This window comes from Lepidothrix coronata, unplaced genomic scaffold, assembly GCF_001604755.1.
Source record: "Lepidothrix coronata isolate B3197 unplaced genomic scaffold, Lepidothrix_coronata-1.0 Scaffold58, whole genome shotgun sequence".
Lineage (NCBI taxonomy): Eukaryota > Metazoa > Chordata > Aves > Passeriformes > Pipridae > Lepidothrix > Lepidothrix coronata.
Genome location: NW_016690238.1, coordinates 1,623,955 through 1,631,204, shown reverse-complemented (window position 1 = coordinate 1,631,204; position 7,250 = coordinate 1,623,955). Strand labels below are relative to the sequence as shown.

The 7,250-nt window shown below is 50.7% G+C and overlaps 1 long non-coding RNA gene across 1 annotated transcript; it reads right to left on the bottom strand.

Annotated features, from left to right (window-relative positions):
• Window positions 1-634: 634 nt before the first annotated feature.
• On the bottom strand, window positions 635-4,381 carry LOC108498280. The gene is made up of 3 exons (XR_001875133.1): window positions 3,726-4,381; window positions 2,568-2,691; window positions 635-746 (listed from the first exon to the last, which is right to left on the bottom strand). It is a non-coding gene; the product is annotated as an uncharacterized LOC108498280 (long non-coding RNA).
• Window positions 4,382-7,250: the final 2,869 nt, after the last annotated feature.

Sequence of the window (7,250 nt, the reverse complement as noted above, 5' to 3'; positions counted from 1 at the left end):
GGTGGGAAGAGCACCTGGATGTGGCCCTGCTGGGAGCCTATTAACCAATTTTCCTCAAAAAGAAAAATGAAGCAGAAGCCATTTTCAGCTCGCAGGAGCAAGGAGAAACTCAGAGCAAGTCTGAGGCCACCATGGCCCAGCACCTGCAAGCAAATATATCACATAATCCCACTCCTAAATGGATTAAATTCCTTCTTAAAGCCAGATGGCCCCTGGCTGTCCTCAAAATCCCTCCAGAAACTCTCCTGACAGCCAAAACCCTTCCGCTAATTTTTTAAGCGCCTCCACCCTAATTGGCTGTGCAGCTCATTGCTGTGACTGTGCAGCTCGTTTCATCTGCAGAAACAACAAACACGGGCAGGATTCGACTCCTTACAACTGCAAAGCTGCTTTATGGCCCATAAAGGAAGAGATTACCACTTAACATCACAAACATGCCTCGAAGAAGCCTCCAATTTTGTACTTTCCACCGCGCTCGAGGGTTTTAAAAGCTCCTTTCCCCCCCTCGCTTTAAATCAGACCTAAAGTTTCCCCTGTGCGTGTCGGCTACACTTTGGCACAATTGAAAATATAGAGTTTGGGATTGTTCTTATTTCCACAGTAGCTCTTGTGAGTCAACAAAAATAGGGTTGCAAACGCCACGTGCACGGCGAGGAGTTCGGCTCCGGGTGGCTGGAAGGGCGGCCGACGGCGGTGCGTCCGTGAGCATCCTCTGCCTTTCTGCACCTGCCCTTCTATTCCTGCACCTATCCAGGAAGAGCGCGATGATTACTAATTAAAATAATTAAGAGATTAATCAGAGCAGGGCAACTGCTGTATCCCGAGTGCCCTCCCTTGAAGACGCTGGAGCTGCAGCTCCAGGCGTGGAGCAGAGCCCTTCCCTAAATGTTCTATGCTTGCACCCTGTTTCCAGGATAACTAAGGAGAAAGAAGCAAAAAATCAAGCAAATTTTAAGATTTGTGTGGTTTCTGGCTTTTAATCCACATTAAAACATTCTGTCTGGAGCCACGAGGCATGGATGGGGGCCCCAAACCCATCTCAGCCCACAGAGCCATGGGAAATGAATGGGACATCAAACAAGTCCTGGAGCAACAGGACATGGATGGGGACCTCAAAGTCCATCCCAAAGCTGGAGCCCCAGGGCATGTATGGGGACCCCAAGCCCATTGCAAGCTCTGAAGCCACAGGATGTGGATGAGACCCCCAAGCACACCCCAGCCCTGGAGCCATGGGGACCTAAAACACATCCCAGTCCCTGAGCCACAGGACACGCATGGGGACCCCAAAGCCATCCCAAGCCACAGGGCATAGCCAGGAGCAACATCAGCTGCTGGAGGGTTCCCTTTTCTTTGCTGACCCTCCTTTTCTCTGCACCCCCCAGGACAGCCCCTGTTGTACTTTTCCTCCTCCTCCTCCTCCCCCCCACTGTTTTGCTGTCTGCTAATTCCAATTTTAAGTGCCAACAGCATCCTTCTCAACAAACCTGGAGCATTTTGGGATCTGCAGTGGCCCTAGAACCTGCCTCAGTGCCCTGGGAGCCCACCTGGGACCAGCAAGGTCTCAGAGCAAACCCCAGGGCACCTCCGCTTCCCACAGCCAGGCAACCTTAGTGACCACACCATTCCTCCCCAGTTTCTTTTTCCTATAATTAAATCAGAGTTTTCCAACAGGGAAAGAAAAGCAACCCAATGTTTTCTGTGGAGAAGTCTTTCCCCCCCCAGCACAAGCCTTGGGCAGATTATCTCCTCCAGCCCCAGGATCTGTAACAACCCTTCCAACAACTATTAAAGCACAGAACCTTCTCCATCAGCCCTCTCCCACATCGTCCATCCATCAAGCTGCACTTTGCCTTGAAATGAAAGGAAATTCAGTTTATTTGATCCTCACACTCTCAAGGAGCAATTTCGCAACAGCTGGCAACAAGGATTTATCCCTTGTCCAGAAAAAAAAAAAGGCACAACCCCTCATAGCAGCACCAAGGGATTTTTCTGAATGGGAAGGAAATAAAAACAAGCTGAAATTATTCCTGCAAAGGGGAGGGAGGTGGGAATAATACCTTGTTCTGCTCTTGGCACGTTGCTTTGATCTTTACTTTGTAGTTACCATAGTGACAAATAAAAAAGGCATAGGTGGAATAAATTGATGGAAGTTGATGGTGCCCTATATATGTTTCTCCAGCGCACACAACGCACGCTGGGCTCAGCTCTATGGCTCACAGGGAGTATTTACACCCTGCCTCACCTTAAGTGATATTTGGGCATGTCCCAGACACAAAAAGCTCCATCACTGGCGTGCTGTGGTCTGGAGGAAGGAGCAGAGTGTTTGTCCTGTCAGCAAAATCAAGTGGTAATACTGCAGCTTGGTGATGGACCATCACCCTCCTCCCCTGGGATGGTGCTGAGGATGAGGCAGTAAAAGGGATATAAATCAGCAGAGGGAGGGGGTGCAGCCTGCAGCAAGAATATCTCCATCGTCCAACAAACCTTTTTTCCAGCTGCTCTGATGCCTGTACTAGGCTAAAAAAAAAAAAAAAAAAAAATCAAAACGTGTGAAGTGATTTTCTTACTGAGAAATTCTGTCCCCGGTTGCGTTGCTTTGCTCCGGATCGTTCACTCCAAGGATCAAACTTTAGGATGGAAAGTTGCTGCCAGTTCCAAAAAAGCCTGACGTTTCAGGGGGTTCCATTTCTCCTAGAAAACACCCAAAAAACATTGTCCAAGTCAGTTCCTGCTGGTTAGACAGGATTTAAGCCTGGACAACCTTCATCCCAGCCACTTGAAGCTCCTAATTGGGGTGACCTAACCTGGAGGTACCTGGTTTTTTTCCCCCAACCGCCCTCTACCAATGCCTTAATACTTGTTTTTATACTAAAAGAGGAGCAAAACCCTATTAGCATTGATTCCTCTCTTACAGAGAGGTTCATTGCAGGTTGGGATGACTCAAACCATTCCCCAGGATAAACTGGGATGTGGTCCTGTGCCAGGGCAGCCCCTCAGACTGGCTGGCCCCTGTCTCATGGAGCGAGGGCTGGCTGCAAGAAGCAACGTGATGCTGCCATGGGCTCTGATCATCCTGATTTTCCCATGTACGTACGTTTGGAAATGACTAATTCTTCTGTTCAGACCAAATATTTGAAGGCTCTGATCCCAAGCAGCCGCATAAAGGAGCAGAGCAAACAAGGATGATGCCAATCCCCCGTACATGGAATAAAATACAGTAAAAATCAGAGGAACAGGGCCAGTATCTTCCCAGTGGAGGAGCTCTGGGGGCTGAAAAAGAGCCACGACAAAAGGAGTTACCACCTGGAGGGACAAGGCAAAGGCTGCATGGGGGGACCCTGGAGAAGAGGAGACTGAGGGGAGACCTCCTTCCAGTTACAGCTTCCTCATTAGGGGAAGAGGAGGGGCAGGCACTGATCTCTGCTCTGTGGGGATCAGTGACAGGACCCCAGGGAATGGCCTGAAGTTGTGTCAGGGCAGGTTTAAGTTGGATATGAGGAAAAGGTCCTTCCCCCAGAGGGTGGTTGGGCACTGAACAGGCTCCCCAGGGCAGTGGGCACAGCACCAAGGCTGCCAGAGCTCAAGGAACACTTGGACAATGCTCTCAGGGACAGGGTGGGATTACTGGGGTGTCTGTGCAGGGCCAGGAGTTGGACCAGATGATCCAACCCTTGTGAGTCCCTTCCGACTCAGCAGCCTCCGTGACCCTGCGCCGTTGCACCCACCTGGCAGGCAGGGAGGCGAGGAAAAACCCTGGATACTGCCTTCCAAAGGCCACAGGAGACCCCAAGAGCTCCTGAGCACCCTTCAAACCCACGAGGACGGCACCGTGCTCGAGAGGAACAACCAGCCCCGGGGCTCTGCCAAGCCCTGCCTTGCTCCGGCGCTGTTGACACGCAGCTCCCGAGTCAATCCGTGCACGACTAATGCGCTACATCTGCTGTGTGTTTTGCTCGGCGTTTGTTTGCTTTAGCTCCGTGGAATCTCTTCCCGCGCTCCGTGCTAAGCTCTAATGATGTGCGGCGGCTGCTGTCGTTGCGCCATTACGCCGGGATAATCTTTGGACAATTATTTGCTGGATTCGCCCCCGCCGCTGGATGAAGCGGCGCCTTTGCCAGCTGTCAGTTGGATGTCCCTCCGAACCGAAGCCAGAGAGCGGGAAACCAGCCTGGCGGTAAATTGGGAGCTGCCAATGCCGGAAGCGTCCCAGGGAAGCGTCTCCGGCTTCGGAGGATCGTTAGCGATTCTCTGTGGGTGGGGTGAGGTGTGTCCTGGGGCGATGGGTGAATCCTGTGGGTGATGGGAGAGGCTGAATCCAAAGATGGGTCCCTGGTCCCATCGTTCCCGAAGACGCCATTTCTTCCCCAGATATCATTTCAAACTTTCTTTTCCCTTAACTCCCAGGAACAGCAGCGCTATTCTAAGCCACATTCATACAAGAAGAGGCAGCAAGAGGTCACAGGTTGATTCCTCACTATGATGTCTCCTACATTCCCCAGCCCCCCATTCCATTCTCCACCCTCCCATACTTGTGGGGCTCTCCACATGGAGGAGAGAGCCCATAAATCCAAAATAAATTGCCCCAGCAGAGGGAAAAACCCACGGAGCTGGTAGGTTGGAGAGTCTGAGCTCTGGGTCAAGCTCATGTGGGAGCAATTATCCAGCAAAGCTCCGAGAGGAGCCTTTCAGGAGAGGAACGGGTGCTTCTGTACCAGGGAGGGCTGGGGAGGTGGCTTGGGCCCCTGTGTTTAAAGCTTTTAGTCTCAAAGACACACACAAAAAAGGACTCTTTTTGATGCTTATTATTATTTTAAAACAAACCCTCAGAAGCTAAATCGACTTGGGGGATCCTCCTGGAACATCTCAGAGGTAACTCAGTTGCAGATCAAAACACCTCGTACTTTACCCGGAGCTTTCATCTTCCCGTGCCGCCTCTGCCGTTGCTGTAATTAGAGACAGAGGTCCTTTGTCTCCAGCTATCCCTTCCCTTCCCCTCTCCCTTCCAGGAGATACTGACTCCATTTGATTTTTGATGACAAGCCTTTTTTTGTTGTTTAACACTCCTGCTCCTGCCCGCCCTAAAACGCCTGGGTTTGTGTCGTCACAGCATTTTTGCAGCATCCTCCTCCCTGCATCACTGATGTTGTTGCACATCAGGTGTTAAATACACTCTCCCAGCCCATCCACAGGGGTGCTGAGGGCTCCTTGGGTCCATAACCAGCTGCTTCTGTTTAGTGACGCCCACCCAGACTGGGAGCAAGCACAGCCAGCATTAGGACCTGGGATTTCTGCCATTCCTCCTCTTTGAGCAGGATTTTACCTTCCACTCCTCATCTCCAGGTCAGCAAGGAGAGAGGAGACACTTCTCATGCAGCCCTGGAGCCATTTTGCCCTAGAACACAAATTAATGGGTTACAGAGCTAACCAGCTGCTTACATCTGTTCTCCAATTTTGTCTCCATCAATGATGCATGAACCCACCTCCAGGGGCTCAACCTGCCCTGGAAAACCCAAATTAAGGTGGGGATTAACAGCCCCACCTGCACAGACGTGGCGCCGTTTGCTTTCATTACTCGTGATTAAAGTCATCATTCCCCAAACCAGCTCCAAAGGGGACAGAGAGGCCGGACTGAGGGTCAAGATGCTCAACCCCAGCAGCAAGGATGGCTGGGAGAGAAGAAACCAGGCCAGGATACCCTGCAGAAATAATCAGTGGGGTGAAAAATTGGAATCCTGAAGGAGAAATCCAAGCTCGCTTGCAACACTGGCTTCAGATGGTCCAGTAGTTTGGGGAGCTTGGCCAGAGTCCCTGGACTCTGTGGTGATGGATGAGGGTGCCAAGAGCCTGGCACTTGGAGTTTTCCCTGAACACCCAGCTGTGGGACTCATAGGATTTCCAGGGAGGTGCTACCAGCTCCATGGGGGGGAGAGAGCACCCCTGCTACTCACACTTCCCTTCCCATCATGTGGAGGAAGGAAATAAAATAAAACAAGGTCTGGATATCCTATGGCCAGGATCAGGACCTGGATAATGATCTGGGTACCCACACACAACACCTGCCCTTTAAATTAAGGCTGAGCTGAAGCGTCGCCTTTATGAGCCTGAAAATAGGATTCTGCCACAAGTCCAAACCCAGGGATGCCAGGAGCTCCTTTTCCCTGCTTAACTATCTCCACGATGTGGATCAAAATCCTGAAGAACCCAAAAACTGAGGAGCTGCAGGGACATCCTTTGAGTGCCCTGAGAGTGCAAGTCTCCTTAAGAAAGGGTAAGGTAAGAATTAGGTGGGAGAAAAGCAACCAGGGAGCAGCAAAAAATTAAATTGCTTTTTTTTTTTAATATTATATTATAACCACCAAGAAGCCTCATTAATCTCAGAGGGGTCTGCAACCCCAATCCTCTTTCATACACCAAACCACCCCAAAATCCGCACTGAGAGATTCCTACTCTTCTCATGGACAGGGAAAAGGGGAATCAAGAGGCAAACACATCCACCCCCAGTCCTGTACAGTATAGGGGCCATCCACGAGCCAGCTGCTTTCTGGGTGTAAATCCCACCGTTTTGATATCATGGGAATTTATTCCTGTCCTGTCTCTAGCAAGATGAGCAAAAGGTGGTAAAAATCAGGGAGAAAAACATCTGCCTTTCTAGGAAAGGAGAAAATAGAGCTGTGAGTTCTGGAGCAGCAGGAGTTAAAAGTTCTCCTCATCTGTCAGCACCATTCAGCCTCCTATGAAGTTCAGGGGGAAAAACAAAGGGGAAAATAAAGCCTGACAACATCAAATTAAACCAGCAGCCATCCTTTCCCCCTCATGCCTTTAAAACACAAGCTCCTGCAGCATCAAGGAGAATCAAAGGGATTTTATCCCCCTGCAAAACAGACACTGGAGGGTCTGGCACATCGGGGGTGGGGGCATGGACGTGGCAGGACCATTTGGCTGAGGCACCTTGGCCCAACCCTTTGGATGAGCATTCCCATCTCTGCCTCCCTCCACGGTTAAATCAAGCCCAATTATGACAGGTGTGATTTTATATCAGCGTTTGGCTTTTATTGCCATCATAAACGGTCCAGCTGGCACCAGGCTGGCAGAGGCTCATAGCAAGAGATGAGATGAGATAAATAAACGAAGGAGAGGGGTGGTTTTTTTTTCATGCTGTGCCTGAAATTCATCCCTGCATGGCTCCAACCAACCCCGGGCCAAGGCTGGCGCAGGCAGGAGCCGGAGTCTCACAGGGCAAAATGCTCCCC